Source organism: Tenrec ecaudatus, chromosome 9 (genome assembly GCF_050624435.1).
Source record: "Tenrec ecaudatus isolate mTenEca1 chromosome 9, mTenEca1.hap1, whole genome shotgun sequence".
In the NCBI taxonomy this organism is placed as follows: Eukaryota; Metazoa; Chordata; class Mammalia; order Afrosoricida; family Tenrecidae; genus Tenrec; species Tenrec ecaudatus.
Genome location: NC_134538.1, coordinates 89290466 through 89311713, shown reverse-complemented (window position 1 = coordinate 89311713; position 21248 = coordinate 89290466). Strand labels below are relative to the sequence as shown.

General features: G+C 39.2%; 1 protein-coding gene and 1 non-coding gene across 2 annotated transcripts in view; one reads left to right on the top strand and one right to left on the bottom strand.

The window, feature by feature from the left end:
• LOC142456038 (histone deacetylase 9-like) overlaps nt 1–21248 on the top strand; it is a 251718-nt gene that overhangs the window by 97941 nt on the left and 132529 nt on the right. The gene's annotated exons all lie outside the window — the stretch shown is intronic.
• Nucleotides 13082–13208, bottom strand: LOC142457634 (small Cajal body-specific RNA 15). The gene has a single exon (XR_012786334.1).

Genomic DNA, 21248 nt, shown 5'->3' with positions numbered 1-21248 from the left:
ATTATTTGTAAATTATCAAGACCAGTATCCTTTTGTGAATGTGTTATACATAGTTTTCTCATTCGAGTATCATTTTTATTTCTTACTTGATACCAGGCCCTGGACAACTGATAAAATACAGTTTTGTTTTCAAAAATTTTATATTGAGAAGAAATACATTCATTTGGCTTTGAATGATTAGATATAAGGGTAAGTCAAAAGTATTTCTAGAAAGTGTTGTCTTAAAACAAGTAATCATCTTAGTGAGGTGTCAGCTAAATCTACACTGAGGAAGCACACCAACCTGTGTGATCCAAGGATTCTAAATAATAAAATCTAAATTCAGAGGAGGGAATGATGTCAGGGCTTAAATTCTGAACGTCATTTTACAGATGGTTAGGGATGACAGTGAACACACAAATACCATTTGCTGAGTCCCTTTATGGACTAAGTCACTGGAGAATCTCCTCTGACCAGAATCCAGGGATCTGAACAGACTAAAAGCATTGTAAAGCCAATTGTGGTATAGGTAGTTAGGTTGAAATGTAACAACTTATCATTTGATATACCATTTGACTCTATTTAAAGTTGTTTCCGTTTTTAATATTTTCTGCTTTCTTTTCAATGAAGATTTTCTCAGCTTTGTTTTGTATCTCTCTCTCTTTGCGTTAACTGATTTTGTATTGTATGATTTTGGATATGTGAAATCCAGGATGGGGACATGACAGGGAAGGTTGAGGGGAAATGGAAGCTGGCAACAACAACATGAGAAAGAAGGAAATGTTCTGAAACTGAATGTGGTGATGACTGGACAACACTTCTTAACATGATTGAGCTTATTGAACTGTGTGGTTTGTGAATTATATGCCAATAGAACTGTTTTCAAAGTATTTCTATGAAATGATAGATTATTTTCCTAAGCAAAAGATTATCAAACTGTGAAGCTATTGTTTCACATGATGTCCCCCATCTAAGTCTATACAATTCTGAAGGCAGTATTCCCATTTAGCTGACCCTTTCTCAAAGAATCCTGAGACATTTGACATCTACACTGTCAAAACGCCATTTTGAGTTAAGCAGGGGCCTCAGATCGTGATCTTTCTAAAAGTCACTTGAATTTGGGGAACAAAAAGACATCTGAAGGGGTGGGTGTAAGGCTGGGGCCCATGGAGTAAGGATCCCAGGGAAGTTTTCCTAGGCCAGCCCTCGCTGCCCTGGAGGAGGGAGCAGGTGTATGGTACTGATGGGGAAAATATTTGGCAGACTTGTCTGTTGGGGTTTTTTCTCACCAGTGCAGTTTTCAAATATCTTAAAACATCCTCATAATAAGCTCCCATTTTCCAGTGTTTGTCATGAAAATAAGAAATCTCTCATGATTTTGGAATCTTTTGGAATAGTTGCTATAACCTTCTGAGGTGACTTCATTGCCTTGAATTTAACTGGCTCAGCAGATCCCCTCAGAAACAACCATTTTGATTCAGCGTCTCTGATGAAGATACGTGCATCTATCCACTGTTATAGAGACATGTTTAGACATATTGGTGTGTGTGTGGGAGGGTGGTAAATCCATGTGTGCATGATCTGAAACCCTAGTAACAATACTTCTTGACTTGATGTAATACAAAGACAATTCTTATAGACACATGTGTCTATAAGAGGTATAGAATAATAGCTGGCATAGTGTATTTAGTAAAGTTTGGGTCATCTATGAAGATATTTAACAGTAAAAAAACCGCTAAAATGCATATTAAACAGTAAAAGTATCAAATTTATGGATTATAAAAGCAAAACGCCCAACTTACTGCCATCGAATCAATACTGCCTCATAGTGAACCACTGGGGATTGCTGAGGCTGTAACTGTTTATGGGATTAGAAAGTCAAGTCTTTCTCCCAGGAACTGCTGGCGGTTTTGAACTGCCGACCATGCAGATCACAGCCCAACTCATAAGCCCTAGACCACCAGGGCTCCCTTTTATGAATTATATTTGCCTATCATTTGAAATTAACAGACATTCTTTCCTTAAAGACATTCTAGTATAATGATAGAATACAGCATTTTATCAGCTATTTTGGGGTTTTTTTTCCTGCTTTCTCTAAGAGCCTGCTAACTCGCATATCACACACACAACAATCTCCTGAACCTACTGTAACAAAATGTTCTATCCACCCATCTCCAATGCAGAATAATTGGATTTTTTTATGCTTGGAAGAGGTGATACCACTATATGTAGTACTCTAGTTCTCTATAAAAATAGATTGCCGTGGCCCAGCAGGGAAGCACAAATTGCTGTAAAAAGCAACCCTTATTTGAAAAGAAGCCCGTTTCTCTAAACCATTTTTCATTAAATAATGTAAAAACCTATTGAGTGCACCTCCACGACATTATTTTGTGTTTGAAATGGTCACATGTTTGTGAAAGCAGCTGGCTATCCTCAGCATTTGCAATTTCCCATGGCTTTGCATTGGAGGACTTTACATCAGCAACCTTTTCTCAATTTCCTGGTGTACTCGCCCTGCCATATCTATCATGCCGATACGAGAAGACATATTATTTAGTTAAGAAGCATAAATGTAAATTGTGACTTTTAGTGTTCACATTTTATAAAAACCCTACTCAAAGAATAATGAATGCATTTATTTTTAACTATGCCATGTTTACTATTCACCATGTATGGCTAGAAGTACTTGTGAATTCGTTCATTCATTCAAAATATATTTATGAAGTACATATTATATGCCAGCTACCATGGTAAGCATATAGAATTCTCAACTGTCTTTGATCTCAGGTCATAAATGTGATTATCAGGTGTATTCAAGCTGATTCCAATTCATAGGGATCTTATGTACTAAAGGGGGAAACAAAGCTGCCTTGTCCCACCCCACCCTCAACATTACTGCAGTGTTTGATCCCCTTGTTGCAGCCACTATGTAGTCAGTCTAGTGGAGGGTGTTCTTTTTTCAATTTTTAACAGATCATGCATGGCATTCTTTCTCAAGAATTGGTCTCACTGGATATTATGTTCAAAGTAGAAGAAACAAAATCTTGCCATCTTCACTTCCAGGGAACATTCTAGTTGTACTTCAAAACAAATGTGTGTGTTCTTCTGCCAGTCCATGATACTTTTAATATTCTTCACCAACAGCATAATTTAAATGCATCAGTTCTTCTTTGTTTTTCCTTACATTGTCTAACTGTCACATGCATAGGAGATGACTGAAAATACCATAGATTGGGTCAGGTACATCTTAGTCCCCAAAGAGACACGACACTTTAAAGAGGGCTTGTGCAGCGGATTTGCCCAAAGCAGAACATCATTTGATCTCTTCACTGCTACTCCCATGAGGATTAATTGTAAATCCAACCAAAATGATATCCTTGACAACTTCAATCTTTTCTGTTTCTCAATGGTCCAGTTGTAAAGATTATTGTCTCTTTATGTTGCGTTGAAGTCCTTGGTCGTTCTAGTGTTCAGTGAGCAAGGTGTGTTATTTGCATATCACAGGTCATGAATCTTCCAGAGAAGAAAAGTGCTTTGCGATAGAGTAAACTGATGATGTCTTCCTGGAGAGATTAGGAAAGGCTTCACCCAGTGCTGTCACACCTGTTCTTTCAAGGAGGGGCAAGGCTCTCCAGGGGAAAGAATGGAGAGCACCGCCCATGAAGAGCAGCGAGCTCTAGTCTGATCTTGCTCTGCGGCTGCAAAGGCACTGGGACAAGGGACAGGGACAGTGGATTGTACTTCCCAAGCTTTTCTGTAGCGGTTAATGTTCTGTAAAAATATAGAAATGCCTCGTAGAAATGCAGGGTCTTTAATGAAATCGACTTCCAAATAATTGTATACTGGAATATTTCATAAGCAGCTCTTTATTAATATTCCAGTGTCGACATGAATAGATATTTTTGTATCTAGAGCTCAATTTAGAATGTGGAAATTGGGTAGTGGGGGGAAAGGTGTCTTCTTTTTTCTTGGAAAACCTCTCTCTGTCTCTGTCTCTCTGTCTCTCTCGATCCATTCATAGTGGCATATATGCATGGCTGCTATTTTCCCAGTTAAAATTTGTCCTAAATACTGCCCTTCTGGTTTGCATTAGGTGCTTTTTATTTTTCCTATGGTAAAAAGAAAACCATAGGCAATCGAAACATTTTTTATGTTTGTTATAAGAGTTAAATATAACTTTGAAAAAAGAATAGAATATCAAATTGATTTAGATGACTGGTTATTTTTCCACACAATTACCATTATCCCTGAGATAATTGTAGGATATATTTCAGAGTTTTTACCAGAGGTTTTTTCTATATTCTGTAATATCACATATTTTAATGTTTACCTAAAATGTATTTCCAAGGTTACTATTTTACAAAATTATTATAGTTAGTTTTATTAAGCTTGGTGTACCAGGTCCTAGGTTAGGAATTTTGTAGACATTATGCTAATTCTTAAGTAGTTCCTATAAGTCACAGTGAAGGATTGTGATTTGAACTCAGTTCCTGGATGCAAAGTCTGTATGATTCTATCACATCACACTGATACCCTGTTCTGTTGTGCATCACTGACAGACTAAGATGTGATAGGGCACAGTGAACCATCAATGGAATGTACCACCCTCTGACCTAGCATTCCAATGATTAGTGCACAACATGGCCAAAGAACTACTCAGTGATATTTGCTGAATCAGTAAAACGATGGGTGCCTCTCTGAATGGAAGAGAGGTGAAATTCTGTTTATTGGTTTAGGAAGTTTGGAATTGCTTGTAGTAAGTGAGCCTAGAAAAATTCGGTTGGAGTTACATGAAGCCTATCATATTTCCCCTCAGGAGCATACTTTGTAAAGAATTCTGGACACTCATTCATTTGTTAATAAGAGTGTCAGGTCACTCATTCATTTGTTAATAAGAGTGTCGGGTACCTCTTCTTTATTCAACAAATATTTTTACAAAATGTGTCCATTCATTTCAAAAGATTGCTAAAGTACAGTAGAACCCCAGTACTCGACTGCATCAGCACTCAATATAATCGGATTTCAACTCAAAATGTCGAGAAGTTGCATCGTAGCTTGAACAAAAGGTCGGAATCCAACCTGACGTGGAGATTTGTGTAAACAAAAGCGGTTCCTGTTTCAGTCACTGGCTGTTAGTCGGAGTTGTTAGTGCGCGTATTTAAACCTTTTGCAGCTGTGTTCCAAGCGTTTTTGCTATAATTTTCTTAGTTTTTGCGTTTCTTTTCACTCTTTGTAGATAAAAAAAATGGGTCCTCAGAGTTTTTTGAAAAGAATCATCATGATAAGGAACTGATTAACTGTATTATCGATATTATTGATGATAATTTAGTACACCCTTTTAGAAAACAGTTAAGGAAATGCCAACAGCAGATCACAGTAGATGGATTTTTTAAAATTTTTTTTTAGAGAAAGCCAGCCAGGTCCTAGTGTAAAAAGACAAAGAAGGGGAAAAGCTCCTGAAAAGCAGCTCCCAGTTGATTGACGGAAGGGGATGCCCCTTCCAAACAATGATTCTCTCTCCATCCCTCCTCTCCACATTCGCGTCCACAGATCCAGATCCTCATCAGTCTCGAAGTATGGGCCATACTGTAGTTGTTAAAAACTTTTATAATGTTTTATTTCTTATTTAAATTATATTATTTACCTATGAACTGACTTTGAAATTTCTGTGTCATGTTTTGTACAAAAAAGGCAAGGTTAGAGTAAAAGCTTGGTGGTCGAGAATGGATTCGTCCATTTTCAGTGATTTCCTATGTTAAAAATGGATTCGGAACTCGACTGCATCACATCTCAATGCTCCTTCTAGAATGGATTCGTTTCCAGGTCCGGGGTTCTTCTGTAGTTAAGGACAGAAGAAGGGGGAAAAGTCTGTACCTTTCTCCTGTCTTGTGTTTTGTGTTCTGTCTCATACTAATCCGACTATTTCAGAACTTTACTTTTCCCAAAGGATAAATAATTCATTGCAATGACCATGCAGAACTCACAGATCATTCTCATGGCCACAGGGTTTTTTAAGGAACTTAACCAGTTACAGCACAGGTAAGAGATTCTCGGGACACAGTTATTCAGGACTGATAATAAATGCTCAAAGGATATAGCACTTCTCTGGAAGCTTTAACCTCAAGGCATTCAGCTCAAGCTCCATGGGTCAGCAAACCCCCCTCCCCCAATTCAGTGCCCAGAGGCACCCCACTCCACAACTTACCCTCTAGGCCCAAAGACTCAGTGTTACTTGCTCTGTGGGCAGGGAAGTCCACCACTCTGTTTCATGCTCTCTGACTGCTGGTTTTCTTCTTGATTCCGCCCCTTTGCCTCTTTTCTGATGCCAACCCTATCTTCTGGATCAAGAGCGTCACAGCGCAGGCATCTTGGGATCCAGATGACACACTCCTGGACCTTGCTGGAAGTGTGATCCCTGCACAGCTTCTCAGAGGGCACATTTCAAACCCAGCTGAATGGCACCTATAATGAATCCTGTTAACAGTTACTCTCCCCCAACCTTCCCACCTCCTTCTTATCCTGACCCAGGCAGGAAAGATTTTTTGAGTTACAGAGACTGGCTAGAGGAGCCATACCAAACAATTCACTGCCCCTGCAAGTTCATATCTGCTTCATTTGATGGTATAAGAAAATTTAGATTCCATTAATGACAGGAACCTGACCAAATATATTTAGCCACCGCTCCTAAGTCAAAGAGCTGATGAAGGGTCTTTAAAATAGGAATTATAGATTTATGTAGCTCCACATTGCTATGTCCAAAATAGAAATCTGTACTTAGATCTATGGGAAGGTTAAACAAAAATTATTGTCATATTTATTAAACAAACTTTTTTTCAGACAAATAAAAATGTGAGCCTGTTAGGAATTGACTTGATGACATTGAGTTCGGTGTCTTGAGGGTTGTCTTAGCATGGCTGAGTTTACTATGGAATGAGAATAGAATGATTTGATGAATGTGCTAGGCTGAGTTTTCTAGAGAAAGAAATCACTGACAATCATAATGTATAAGAAAGGACTGTAAATATATAAAAATAATTTTATATCAAGACAAAACCCTGTGAAATCCAACTAAAACCCACGGTTCTGATACTAGCCAAAGCCCTTTGAGACTCATTCAGTTTCTGGCTGATGAAGCAGGAAGACAAGCTGGAACCTGAAGCTCATCGGCAGATAGGTGCGGGGTCATGTGGATCCAGGTCCACAGGAACACGGTCTGGTATATCCCCAAGGAGGCACCACCAAGCTAGGACCTGTTTGAGATGGTGGACCCTACTTCTAAATCTGCACAGGCACCATGAAGTTGACATAAATTTAACCCTCGCATCAGGAAGCACAAGAATAAGTGCAACCATCTTACTGTTGTTCCTTTATCAAGTGTGCCATTCTTATTTTAGTGTTAGCAATGATCTTCCAGCTGCTCTTGTTATACAAATAGACCGAAAAATAAGTCACTAATTTCTATTTCCTAATTTGGACTAACAGTGTACATTTACGTTATCTAACTTCATTGGTATTCCAAACTCACTTCCATAGATAAGTAAATAATATTATCATTATTATTTTAATTGTATGTTAATACAATATCATGCTAAGATAATATAAAATAATACCTCTGTAAAAAACACCTCTAAAATATAATGATCATGATTATATAAGTCAACTAGGACACTCACTAGACACTTAAATTTGTGAGTTGCTCATTTCTTTTTATCTTTTCAAGTTGTTGACTAAGTGCACCATTTTTGCAGATGAGGGCACTGAGGCTTTTGCGTTTCTGCAGGTTAACTGATGACACAGAACTGGTGAATAGCGAGCAAGGGGTCTGTGACAACACATACAAACAGAGCTCCTTTTGTCCCAAAGTATCAACATGAGTTCCTTTGTCAAGAGTTGTTGTTCTTGTTGTTGTTAGGTGCCCTTGAGTCAGTTCTGACTCATAGTGACCCCGTGGACAGCAGAAGCACGGACTGCCTGCTTCTGCACCATCCCCTCAGTTGCTATGTTTGAGCCCATTGCTGCAGACTCTGCGTCGGTCTCCCCAAGGGGCTTCCTCTCAGTTGCTTCCCCTCCTCTCTCCCAAGCATGATGTTCTTCCACGGGCACGGGTCTCTCCTAATCACACATCCCAAACACATGAGACACATCCTCGCCATCCTTGCCTCTAAGGCACATCCTGAGTGGACTCCTTCCAAGACAGGTTTATTTGTTCGGCTAGTCCATGGTACCTTCAGTGTTCTTCTCCACACCAAAAACCAATGCGCCGATTCTTCTGGTTTTCCTTATCCAATATCCGACTTTCACACATAGATGACATGATCGGAAGCACCCTGGCTTGGGTCAGGCTCAACTTAGTCCCCAGCTTGCTTTCCAGCACCCTGAAGACGCCGGCACCGCAGATGGACTCACCGCAATGTGTTGCTTGCCAAGAGTAGGGGTGCCAACAAATAACCCATTGAGAACTTTTAAAGAAAATTTTGGACTATTCAAAATTTATTTGAGATATCTACATTTGTAAGCCATTTTTGAATTTGAGAATGACCTCATCGCTTTCCACCATGCTTTTCTAATGCGACACTGGGGGCTTTGGAGCGGTGCAAGCAGCTTAAAATGACTGGTAACAAGAGAGTTGCAGCCTTGGAAGAAAAAGCTGTCAATTTGACCCCCAAAAGTGGCAACCAGGAAAACTCTATGAAAGCCAGTTCCACTCTGCAAACTAGGGGGTCACCACAAGCCAGACCTGATTTGCAGGCAACTGGCTTGGTCTTACTACCATCTAATATCTCTGCACTGCTGCTTCTGGGTTTTCCCGTCACCTGACACACTGGGAGAGCCGATTCATTTAAGCCCTTAGAGATTTTTTACCTGTTTGTGATACAGATTCTTTATAATTAGATATATATTATTTTTCTTCTTTGTAAAAATATCTCCTTTTATGCATATCTATGGATCTTCTAAGAAGCTGAATTTGAGAAATCCCAAATTAAATTTTAATAGGGCATGCAGTGATGAATGAATGCTTAGATTCCATTTTGAAATAAATAATGATTTGTTGTCATCTAAGAATCAGACCTAATTCTCTAGAATGATTTGGGGTATTACTCTGTCGATACAGGCTGCGCTTGATGCTTCCCAGTCTTGCAGTGGTTTCTCAATTGTTAGTGACAGCCAAATATATTACGGTCATGATATTATGTATTTTCCCAAAGATGTCCAAGACATTTTTGGGAAAGAGGGTGGAATTTCTTGAAACAATTTGCCAATATGAAATACTGTACATATCAAATTGGCTCTACTACCATCTTTCCCAGACCATTTATCATAACTCAGAAATCAAGCCCATATTTTCTCCTTTTGAAAGAGTTGGCTAATAAAGAAGAGGTGGGCTTCAAATATGAAATTGTCAATCAATTTTGGGAACAAAGCAGTAATTATTCTCATCTATTAATTTATTTCTATAAAGAACACTGCTCGGGTATGATCTATAGTTTTATTCGTTGTTCAGATTTCGTTCTCTTATGTACATACGCGTGTGAAGATGTTTCAAGGAGTTCTATGAGAACAGGTTCCCCTCTACCCCCCAAAAATTGATTCATAAGAATAAATTTTGCAAAGCTGTCGACCCTATCTGCTCTATAGTTTGTGGAATAAGCAGAGCTTAAGAACGTCTTTCCCTTTTCTCATCTGTGCAACACATTGTACCAATTTTCATCCAAAAAAATTACAATTTCTATAGGTGTGTGTCTCTAGATACCCTTAGAATTTCTGCTCTTTGACCCTGGAAGTAAATTGATCTTATGCACACCTGTCTTCCTTGGAAAGCTCGCAAACTTGATTTTGGAGCTGAGCATCAAAAAGATATGATGTTATTAGACAGTATAAAGCTCAGGTAAAAAGTCCAGGATATATTTTACAGTGCTTGAAGTTTGAAAAGTGAATGGCATTATCTGCAATGAAAGGCAATCAGCTTTTTAAAATAGTTCAAAATTCTACAACATACTCTTATTATTATAAAAGTTCATATCAAGTATTAAAAAAAATTAAGGCAACACTTTTTTATTCTGCCTTAGAACAGTCCTGAAGCCAAGCATGTCCAGGACTTTATGTGGTAGTTACCCAGTTCTCCAAGTACTAAGAGTGTCTATGTTCGACTAATTCTTTTCGCTATCATTTCTCTACAAAAAGAAGTTAGTCGCGTGCCTACAAATGATCGTCTTTGTGCTCTAAATGAAATCCTTTCCTTAAACAAAATAGTTCAAATATATGAATAATACTCAGAAATAATTAGGAAATGTAACCTTCCAAAGAACATTATTGTAAAGCTTTCTAAGTCACTGATAGCAATTTTTTGGACTGCCAAGTAGCTCAGATCAATTCAATAACTTAAGTCATCTCATCAAATAGTAGTGAAGTTGTTGCAAAGTTAACTATAGATGTGTAGTCAGAGGAGCAGGTAACTCTAATGGGAAAACGTACTGGCAGGGTTTTATATTATGCTAAATACACTGATGAAAATAAATTTCTGATCAAAATAAAATCCCCTTCTCTAATTCATTAAACCCTCTCAGTTATTTATTATCCAAATATCAATGATTTTGCATATTAGCATGGCTACAATGTTTCCTTTTGTTTTGAAAACAAAATAAGTCCTTTCCTTTTCCAGAGTGTGAGATAAATATAACGCCCCTTTCCATGATTTTTATGCCCATGTTTAAAAAACAGATTTATAGGGGTGACAAAATGAAGAAGAATGTGTTCATTTATCATGAATATAAGCATTACAGTTCCTGTTTTCAAAAGCAGATAAGAAAAATGGTTTAAGTATGAGTTTAAGTAAGTGAATAGGCATTTAGTAAATTGGTAAAGTAAATGGGAATTTAGTTGTTGACTTTCCCAGGTGGAAGAAGCTTCCTTTTGGAAATTTCGTTCACCAGAAACAAAGTCAAGCTATTGCTTCTGAGGTAGAGGACCGGACTTCACACCATTTTCCTGTAGACAGGACTTTCAGACAGAAGTTCAAGTCTTTGCATGACATTAAACATCTGGATGATAGACTCAGTTTTCCATTTTTCATCCAAATGTTTTGATGTCATGATGAATCTTGCAAATGAACATCTGTTCTCACTTATGGAGACATTGAATCTCCCCTGGCACTCTTCACGAAGGGCGAGACTTGCCCTCCTCTCTGGTACAAATCTGCCCATCTTCCCTATGGCACCATGTTACGGGATACCAGTCGTCTAAAAGGCTTTCGATTCCAAAGGGTGGTGTTGCTATTGGATCACCTTATGGAGGGCAGTGGTCCTGGGAACCACCTACAGCTACTTCTTAAGGAAAAAGCCTAGCACGGTATCCTTCTTGTCATTCTAGTTCATGTTTTGCAATTGAATAAGTGTGGGGGAGAAGAGGAGGAAGAGATGATTCAGTCAACTTTCAAGTTCTGCAGAATTGCAAGTCCACCTTCATCTCTGTAATTCTAAAACAACCACAGAGAAGGCCATCAAGAAAGCGGCACTCAGGTAGCAGCATCCTTGTCGCTACATAGAGAGGCACACTATTGCCCTTGAGAGCAAAAGGCTGGGCTAGCTAGAGTGTACACTTGAGTTGGTTTATAGCTCCTTGGAGTTGAAAGAGCGTGGCAATTGCTGAGACACCCACGTGAGCATTTTCACTGCATTTTCACTACCACAGTCGTCAAAAGGCAAGGAACTAAAGGGGAGTTTATTTGAAATTCAAGACAAGAACAGGGCAGGTTTGCACTTCCAAATGTGTGCAGTTAGGGTCTGGCCTTTCGCCGTCTCCTGTCCTTGCTTTTCAGAAAAGGTCGTTCTCTGAAGAGCTCTCACGCTAGGCGTCGGCCCTCCGGTTAGGCACCCACGTCCTCTACCTCGCCGCTGACAGTAGAAATTCCCTATTTCATTTTCCACTGTTTCCACACTGAAAACACCATTGCAAAAGTTATCCCATGAGACCTTATTCTCAGTACACCGAATCCCACTATTCACCGCACCCATGAAAAGGGCAGGGGAGACATAAGAAAACGTAGCCCGTGGCCTCTCTGACTAATTCCGTCTGTACAATCTGTTTAAAGTTTACAATATTCTGAAAGCAGAAAACAGCAAAAATTTGTGTTCATGTTTTAAGAATATGACATTCGATTTTTTTTAAAAAATAAAATGATTACATGTAGAATCCAATAGAAAAATACTTGGCTCATAAAGGAAAGATCATTCACCTGCTAATTTATTAGTGGTTTTTTTTCTAAGTTACTGAATCAACATTTTGCCTTGCTGTCTTCTAAGATGGTAGTGGTCTAAATACTCTGTTTGGCATAATACCCTAAGCATGGCCTTTGAAGAAATGATTATGTAAAGAAATCATCCTTTTGCATGAGGACTAAACATAAAATCCTGCCGCAAGTCTGAAGGACTTACATGGGCCAATTTAAAATTTTGTTGTTTCATAATAAGTTCGGAGACGTGTTTTGTTCCCTGTAAAATACACACATGTTCGCCCTTGGAAAGGCTCCAGCCTGTAACTGAACCACGAGGTTGCCCCCTGGTGCTTTATGTATTGTTTAATTGTTTGCCTTTGGTGGATGTTTTTATTAAAAGCCTATTATTTCAGATATGACCAAAGTGTCATTTTAAGAACAACAGAAGCAGGGCTGGGAGTTCCACAGCTCTTTTTCATAGGTGTGCTAGCGAACACTGGATGCAGCTAATGAGACTGCAGACATTTGTCCTTGTAATACTTCAAAAAGAACAACAACGAAACAAACCCCGGTTTTTATTTTCCTCCAATAAAACATAACTGGATTGGATTGAAGTGTCCTGTGAGGCTGTGCTCATGAGCCCAGAGCCTGTGGGGGAGAGGTAGCTGCAAGTGCCTATCTATCTGCTCTGCTTGTGTTTGGGTCCAGCAAGTTTGTGCGGAGTTACAAGTCCGCGCAGTGCCTTCAAGGTGGAAGCTCAGGAGGCAGGGCTGTCGCTGCGTTAGAAGGATCGTGGCGGACTTTCTTAGCAATGAAGCCACTATTTAGTATTTAACAGGCTGTAAGGAAGGGTCTTCATTCCCCTACCCCAACCCCCACCCCCTTTTTTTTTGCTGTTGGCAGATATGTACGTCTTGAATTTATTTCGCTCACAAGCCCTGTTCTATCTACCTTTTCATTTAGGAGACTAGAAGCAGAGCCAGCTTGACCTCCAGGACTCTCTTTTCTTAGTCTCCAGACCCCATCCCCTTTCACAGCCCAGTTGCAAGAGAATTGTCACGGTAAACTCGTATCAGCAGAATATGTTGGGTTTTAGGGCAATGATTTGCGTTCTACCATTTTTCCTCCTTCCTCGTTGCCTCCCCACAATTTTCAGCACTAGCATTTAGCCATACCCTCCCTGCACCCTCAGAGTGGGCTCTGGAAGGGGTTCACCCTCAGAAGTGGGCTCTGGAAGGGGTTCACAGAGTTCACGAGCAGGTCCTTACCATCTAGAGCCCCCGCAGGCTGGACTGGTCTTCTTCCCAAACTAGCCTTTGCGACTGTGACCTGCATTTGTGGGGTGGGGGTTGGTGGTGGCACCAAATGTAAAGGCACTCTACCTTGATGCAATTTCTAGGACTAAAATGATCTCATTAACCCGCCCACTCTAGATATCATGTTGACATTTGAGGAAATATGATTATTGACAAAATGTAAGCCTGTTATACACTATATCACTTCAAAAGGAGAAAGGCCATTAGAACATAATTACATCAGAAACAGTATACACATTTGGCTGGTTTATAAACTGTCACTTTCAGAAGTATGAAGACGTATAAAAGTTTCCAAAGGTTCCATTATGACCCTATTTCCAACAGTATTCTCTGACAAACTAAATAAATTACTGCATGTATTGGACCTTTGAGGCTTGGGGCAAAGAATGGAAAAATTATTTACAAAAGCTTGAAAATATTTAATCACTAGAGGCAGGGGGGCAACAGTGTTTTAATTAGCAGGTCCTCGGGCCATTGGCTGACTGGAGGCTTTCTCAAACAACCACACAAATGCACTGAATAGCTGTTTGCCAGCCCTAGGGTCAGGCCTGAGATGAAACAGATAAGATAATTGGCTGTAATGAAATCCAGAAGGCCTTGGCTTTCTTGTTTGAGCTTGGATTTGAAAAGTGCGTGTGGAAGTGAGGCTTAATTCAAACCAGAAGTGAGCTCGGGCCCATTTCTCAGTGACTTTGATATTGTTTGAAGTTCCAAAAGTGTTCGCCACACCACTAGCCTGCTGGGCTGGGCCTCCCTGGTACCCTTAATTACTAAGCTTTATTGCTGACTTTACTACACAGGAAAGGGGCCATTATATGTTCCATCAACATCAGCTCTTCGCAGATTGGAGGAAAGGGCAGGGTTAAAGGGCACTGTAGGGAGGCAAAAACTTCACTTTGAGGTAGTCAGATCATTTACCAGTGTTGAATTTCACCCTTATGCACATACATTCCTTACAACACAGAAGCCCGATTTCCATTTTTTAAACAAGTGATTACTTTTCAAAACATTTTTGTTTGTTCCTTTAAAAAAAAAAACCACGGCATTTACTTTTAGTGTCTGCAGTGATTGCATGTGATCTATTGGGACGGACACACACACACACACACACACACACACACACACCCCAAAACCCCACCTCCTCCCAATTAATCATCACACCAGAAAGATCTGGCTGGATTCTGTAATAAGGAGGATTCTTATGAGTGGCCCTTTGAAGTGGAAATCAATGAGGAACCCTCCTGTGGTGGGAGAGTTGTCCTGACACCCTGAGGAATAAGGACCCCTCTAGCGATGCAACGAAATTAAACCTCGGCTTCTAGAGTCTCTCACAAAGAGGTTACACAAAAGAGTGTCCAGTCCTGTCTGAAGCCAAGAAGCAAAGGAAGCCTCACTCTTGGGGGTTGGTTGTGGTGTCACCAAATAGTCCATCCGCTCCAGGCTGGCGATAGCTCCTTCCTTGGTCCAATTGGTCAAAATGCATTGTGCTTCTGAGTGAATTAACCATTAATCAACTGATAGCCTTTCTCAGACAAGGAGATCTAGTCTTGCTATGAAAGCTATGGGACATGAAGCCCAGGCTTATTTCCTGCGTATTAATCACCTTTTGGGTAGAAAGTCATGAGTTATACTTTGAGACTTGGTTTTTTATGGAGGAAAATTTAATTACTTTCATATTATTTAAGTGAAATTGACAAAAATGTGTTTAACTTTCATGCATGATCCTGACGACCTCTCATTTAGAATCCTTTTTTTTTTTTTTTTGAGGATTCTGGTGTACAGGTTTGACTGGGTACTAGCATTCCACTAGATTGATTTATATTGGGCCTAAGAAACCATACTGGAAGATAGAGAATTTAGTATCCAGAAGACAAAACTGTATGTCCATCCCATTGCCTTCCCCAAGTGAAAGAAGGAGACCCTATTTTTGGGGATATGTTGGATTTCTGGGTGCTCAGCTACTAACTGGGGAGTTAACAGTTCAAATCCACCCAAGGAAGACCTACTGATCCACTTCTAAGAACCATCGCCTCCCAAACCCCTGTGCAGCTTTCCACTCAGAAACATAAACTCCACTCAACAGTAACTGGGCTTTCTGCGTGTGTTTTCTGGGCAATTTTTTTCAGTGAAATATAACCTCAGATCAGCTTAAAGTAAAGCCATAAAATACTCTAGTCACCCAGAAAATATTTATATTCTTTAAGCACATAAAAGTCTTGAAAACAAAACAAACAAATAATAGTTCTAAATTTGAGCTAACAAGAAATAACACTTGATACAGGGGATATTAATAACTATTCTGAATAAGAAAAAGAAAAAAACCTGTGGTGAAAATCTCTTCATGAAATATTATTTGAAAAAGTTATCAAGGATTTTAAGGAAATCAATAGTAAGAAAATCTATTTTATATTATTTTATTCATTTCTGAAAGCTACTTGAACATGGAACGCTCTTCATTGGGCTGGTTTTTCTCCCAAAATAGGTATTGGTGCACTGGGGAACGAGCCTTTCAGAGAGCAGAATTCAGAAAATCCTGGTGTACAGATAGAAAACTTGGTGGGCATTTTAGACTAGTCACCACAATTGCAAGAAAAAAAAATCATTGAATGTCTGTTTGATGGGGATAATATAACAGTAAATAAAAGATTCTCACTGTCAAGCTATTAAAAGCCTGAAATAAGTGCATTATTTCAATCATAGTATATTATCATATAAACGGAGCACTTGAATGAGCTCTGTGTTGCCGATTCTCTCCATTCTTCACTGATCTGGGTTGGTTTTAGATAACACACTGTCATAAAGACAAAGAAAGAAAAGAGGAAAAACCGAATCTACAAGAGAGAAGGGAAAGGGAAAAAGGGTCAGTTTCCTTTGATATCACTATTAAATAACCAAGCGCATTTTCTTAGTGTAAAGTTACTGCCATTCAAAATTATAGCAAATTAGTGATATTTTACGGTTACTGCATGTATTTTGTTTCAGCTTAAATATGTGCACACATCTCTCAAACTTATTTTAGATCAGATATGACACATTAAAAACACGGATTCTTTTTTTAAAAAACTTACAATTAGCAACTAATTGCAGGGTGAACATATAATTGGTTTTATGAGTAAATCCATTTGTGGATTTATGAACTTTAAGAGCTCATTTGTTATTCACAACCATGTTTTGTTGAGGGGAAATTGAGGGAGATGTATTTAGTTTGCGTGTCTTTATGTCCACAAGGGGAGAGTTTCGGTTAAGTGAAACCCTTTGGGATGAGAAAGCTTACCCTACAGTAAGACAGTATGTGCAAAAACATATTACTTTTGGTGGTTTGCAAGAAAAATAAAAAAGTGCCTTTGGCAGTATGCTCCACGGGCATCATGGGATAGTGATATCATTTTCCTTCCCAAGCTGGTGGTTCTAGGTGTACAGATGTTCTAAACTGTACAGAACTCCAGCCTGTTGTTATCATTATACTTAGTCAAAAGATATTACAGCTACCAAAGTAGTAAGTTAGCATATGTCCTCATTTGCCTAAAATATTCTTTATTTTTACTGCATGTATATCAGTTGGTACTCAACCAACCCATGGGGTCGCTGTGAGTTGGGATCTACTAGATGACTACTGGTTTGATTTGGTTGTGAACTCAACCAATGTCTTTAGGGTGTCCATTTAGGTTGAATTATAATATGGGCTAGGGAACGCTGAAATAGAAGCATACAAATAAGCCAGCAAATAAACATTATTATCACATGCATCCACCCCATCAGCAGTCTTAACATTAGGATGTGTGGGCCGTTAAGAACGACCGTTGCTTCAAACAACACATTTCTTAAATAACACAAAAGAACGCAGCCTCATGTGGGTTGACGCTGACTCTTTCCAGTACACTAAGTAAGCAGTTGCTTAGAAAATCCTAGAGTAGACCATGTCCCAGCTTGTACTCCTTGTTCTCAGAGAGGCGGAGATGGGATGACCGCCTTGCCCCAAAATGAGAGTTGAGGAATGGAACAAATTCCTTCTTGGAATGTACCTATGTTCCATGGATCTCACCAGTCAGGATTTTCCTTGGCCTAACACAATCCCCCAAGCTCTGCACCCATTACAGTGTTTTATTTCTCCTCCGGCATCTTTATGTACTGGACACGGGATTTACCAAGACCTCCAATGAAATCTGTGGCAGTGATAAAGGAAAACTTAGGATTATCTCCCTCACGACTTGATGCAAAATCCAAACTGGGTGCATTCCTAAGACAAACAATGAAGGGACTTAGATACCAAGCAGGTCTTCTTGGATGCTTGCAGGATGCACAGTTGCCCAGCACCAGAGCCCTCTCCTTCCGAGGTTCCCACCAGCACCATCTGAGCAACAGGGTTTGCTTGTCCTCCGGTGCTTTGCATTTTTTCTTCTTTCTTAATAATTATCATTCGCTTGTTTTCCCATGGAACTGCATGTGAACTTTTTAAAGGGTACATGCGAAAGGTTAAGATCTGGACTTATGTGATGTAATTTTTCTGAAATGTTAGTTGGTGTATTGATTCATATTACATCATCCAATCAACTTTTAAAAATTCCATTTACTTCAAATGCCAGTAATTAAGTCTTTGATGAAAGGAAACCATTCTCCATTTTCCTTCTTTTATGGAAACATCAGCTCAAAATTGGCTTCCTGAATGCTTAGCTACGTTAAACTTTTCTTAACCCATTTGAATACCGAACCCGTCCCTCAGCTATGTCTGCTTCCCTTTGGCAGGCTGCAGGGATATATCCTACAAGATGGAGTTGACTGGAAATGTCTCCTTCAGAAGGTACTTTTTGGACCTGCTTGATGAGGGATGCAAAATTGGCATGGCCCAATTCTGACTGTCTGGTCAGGGTCTCCCTGGAGACTTTGGTGCTTTGAGGTATCTTTACTTCAAGAGAATGGGAATACATAAGGCTGCCTTACAAATGCCTACTATGTGTTCCAGGAGCCCTGGTAGTGTAGTGGTTATGTGTGGGTCAAGACAAGCAGTGTTTGAAACCACAAGCGGTGTGGAGGGGGAGGGTTGGTTGGGTCTTCTTACTCCCTTAAAGAGTTACCGTCTTGGGAACTCAGAGGTGCGTGCATGTTCCATCCTGTCCTGTAAGGTCCCTATGAGTCAGCACAGATGCAACGGTTGGTTTCCCTGGATTTTACTCTATGTTCAACTACTTGCTACATAGAAGTATGAGGAGTATAGACAGTCATCCTTCTAGATAAATTTACAGGACTGATTCTGATTGAAAACAACTCTGACATAATTGGAGAGTGGGAAAAAATATCAAACAAACAAAACAAAACCCGATCCTCTTGAGTAAATTCTAACTCATAGTGACTCGTAGAACAAAGTTGACCTGGCCCAATAGGACTTCCGAGGTCGTCATTTTTATGAAAGTAGACTGTAGACTGCTACTTCCTTCTCTAGGTGGGTTTGAACCATCAGTCTTTCGGTATCAGTAGAGGATTTTAATCATTCTGCCACAGCAAAGCAAAAACCCCGGAAGACTGTAGATAAAGACAGGGATTCACATCCCACTTTATGGTAGCCTGAGAAGGAACAGTCTGGAAAAAATGAGTTCACACAGTCTAGGCATGCTGTCTTTGCTGATCAAGGACGCACCTTGGTTTGTGGAGCCCACCCTTGTAAAATTAAGGGGGTTGTCTTTAAGAGAAATATTGCAAAGTGAATTTCCAACACAGGAGGAAGAAAAACAGGAAAAAACCTTTAAGAGTGAGAGTCCTATAAATTAACTTTCATGAGCAGATAGTAAATGTATCTGGGTTCATATCGGCTTCCATGGAGCCCTAGTGACATAGTGGTTCCTCGTTGGGCTGCTAACCATAAGGTCAGCAGTTTGAAATCACCAGCTGTGCCTCAAGAGAAAGACGAGGCTTTGTACTCCCACAATCTTAAACAGCCCCAGGGGCAGGTCTGCCTTGGGTCTCTATATGCTTCCTGCCTTACATTGCCATCCATTGATAGGATATATATTATAGGGCACACGCTGCAGGGAGCCTGAGGTAAACTTAACAACTCTCCCTGTTCAGGGACAGAAAGCAAAGAACTCCTGCAAGAGTGGAGGTTTCTGAGGGGGAGAAATGCACTGACAGGGGATGGATTTGACATATAACTTCAACTGGAATACATTTTATATTGCAGAGCACATGCCGACGAGATCAAAGTAAAGGTTTTTTTTTTTTCCTGTCTCTCTTTCTAGTGTATGTTGAAGTAGATTTTTTTTAAGACAAACATATGCGTCATCAAGGAAAAATGCTGATGGCAACTCAAAACCAAAGTAGAGGTGGGAGAAGAAACGGGTTCTTAGGTGGGAAACTCGCGCGTTTCTGTTGGTTGTGCAGTGACAAGGCCGCACCTGTTTGTGACCATGTTCACAGTCTGGACTGAGGCAAATCCTGGAGCTGGCCTGCCTGCGACTTTCCTCCTGAGGGTAGAGTTGCTTTAATGCGGTTCACGTGTAGGGTGTTTCATCTTAACCAGAGTGATTTATGTTAATGAAATGAAACAGGGAAAATACCCTTGACATCCTAGTCTCCTTTAAAAATATTAAATAAATATGTCCAGGACTTTTGCATGATTTTATTTATTAAAACAAATGGAAGACTTCAATACAGACCAGAATAAATTTGTGGGTGACCCTGGGTAGGGTTAAGTCTATTTAAGGGGAGAAAGGGGGTAAAAAAAATGAGCGCTGAGGTTTGTTACCAGTCCTCAAAGTTCTAAACAGTTATGAAGATCAGTAATAAAAATTCAGATGTTGAGTGTAAATTCTAAGGTCATGTATATTTTTAGGTAGAATTCACTTTATGCCAGGCTTCTGAAATTTGATTTCTAAATCATGACTTACAAAGAAGATTAAATGTCTTTTATATATGGAGCATTAGGTTAATTTACTACCTTAAGCACGAGTCATGTTTTCCTTGGAGGATTTCACTTTGAAAGCATTGTGGTTTCGATTCTAATTATTAATTGTCATCACCATCTTATTAATAGAAACCCAGTCATTGCAATAGACATTACAAGCAGCATAAACCTTGTTAAATACCTAGATTTCTTTTATCAACCCCCAACACACCATTGTCTAATTAAGTTCCATGGAAATTAAATTAGTCAAGTGAATAGATTAAAATATTAATTAATTAATTGGCATTTCCCTTATATATTATGATTCACATACCTAGTTATTTTAACTTTTGATTAAATGGTAATTTATCTGGCTGATTTGGGGACATTTAGAAAAACCACTGTTTGCCAAGGGAAAAGTAATTTGCTTGCTAGGAATATATTGGCATAGTCTTAATTTTTTCAGGCTGAATAAATAGTAATCTATTTTTGGAAGACTTTTAAAGTCAAGATTAAGAACTAAAACTGAATAAACAATGTGTTTTAAAATATTTTTGTCAATTGCTATGTCTATTCAGATTTGATGTATACCAGAAATTTGCCTAATGTAATGTAACTATGGTTATTAGTCAAACATGTCAGTTGGCAACTACCTGCTAAGATGTAGAAGCAGCAACTAAATTGAAAAAGAAATTAGTTCCAAATTATTTCTGAGAAATGTTTAGTTTTATCTGCTTGTTAACATACCATTATGCTGTCATGTATTATCAACTGGGATATTACATTTTTGATTTTAATATTTTGAATAGAGATCGTTAAGTAACAACCTCGAATGTCATTGTCTTCATAGGAGTGATACTTATTTCAA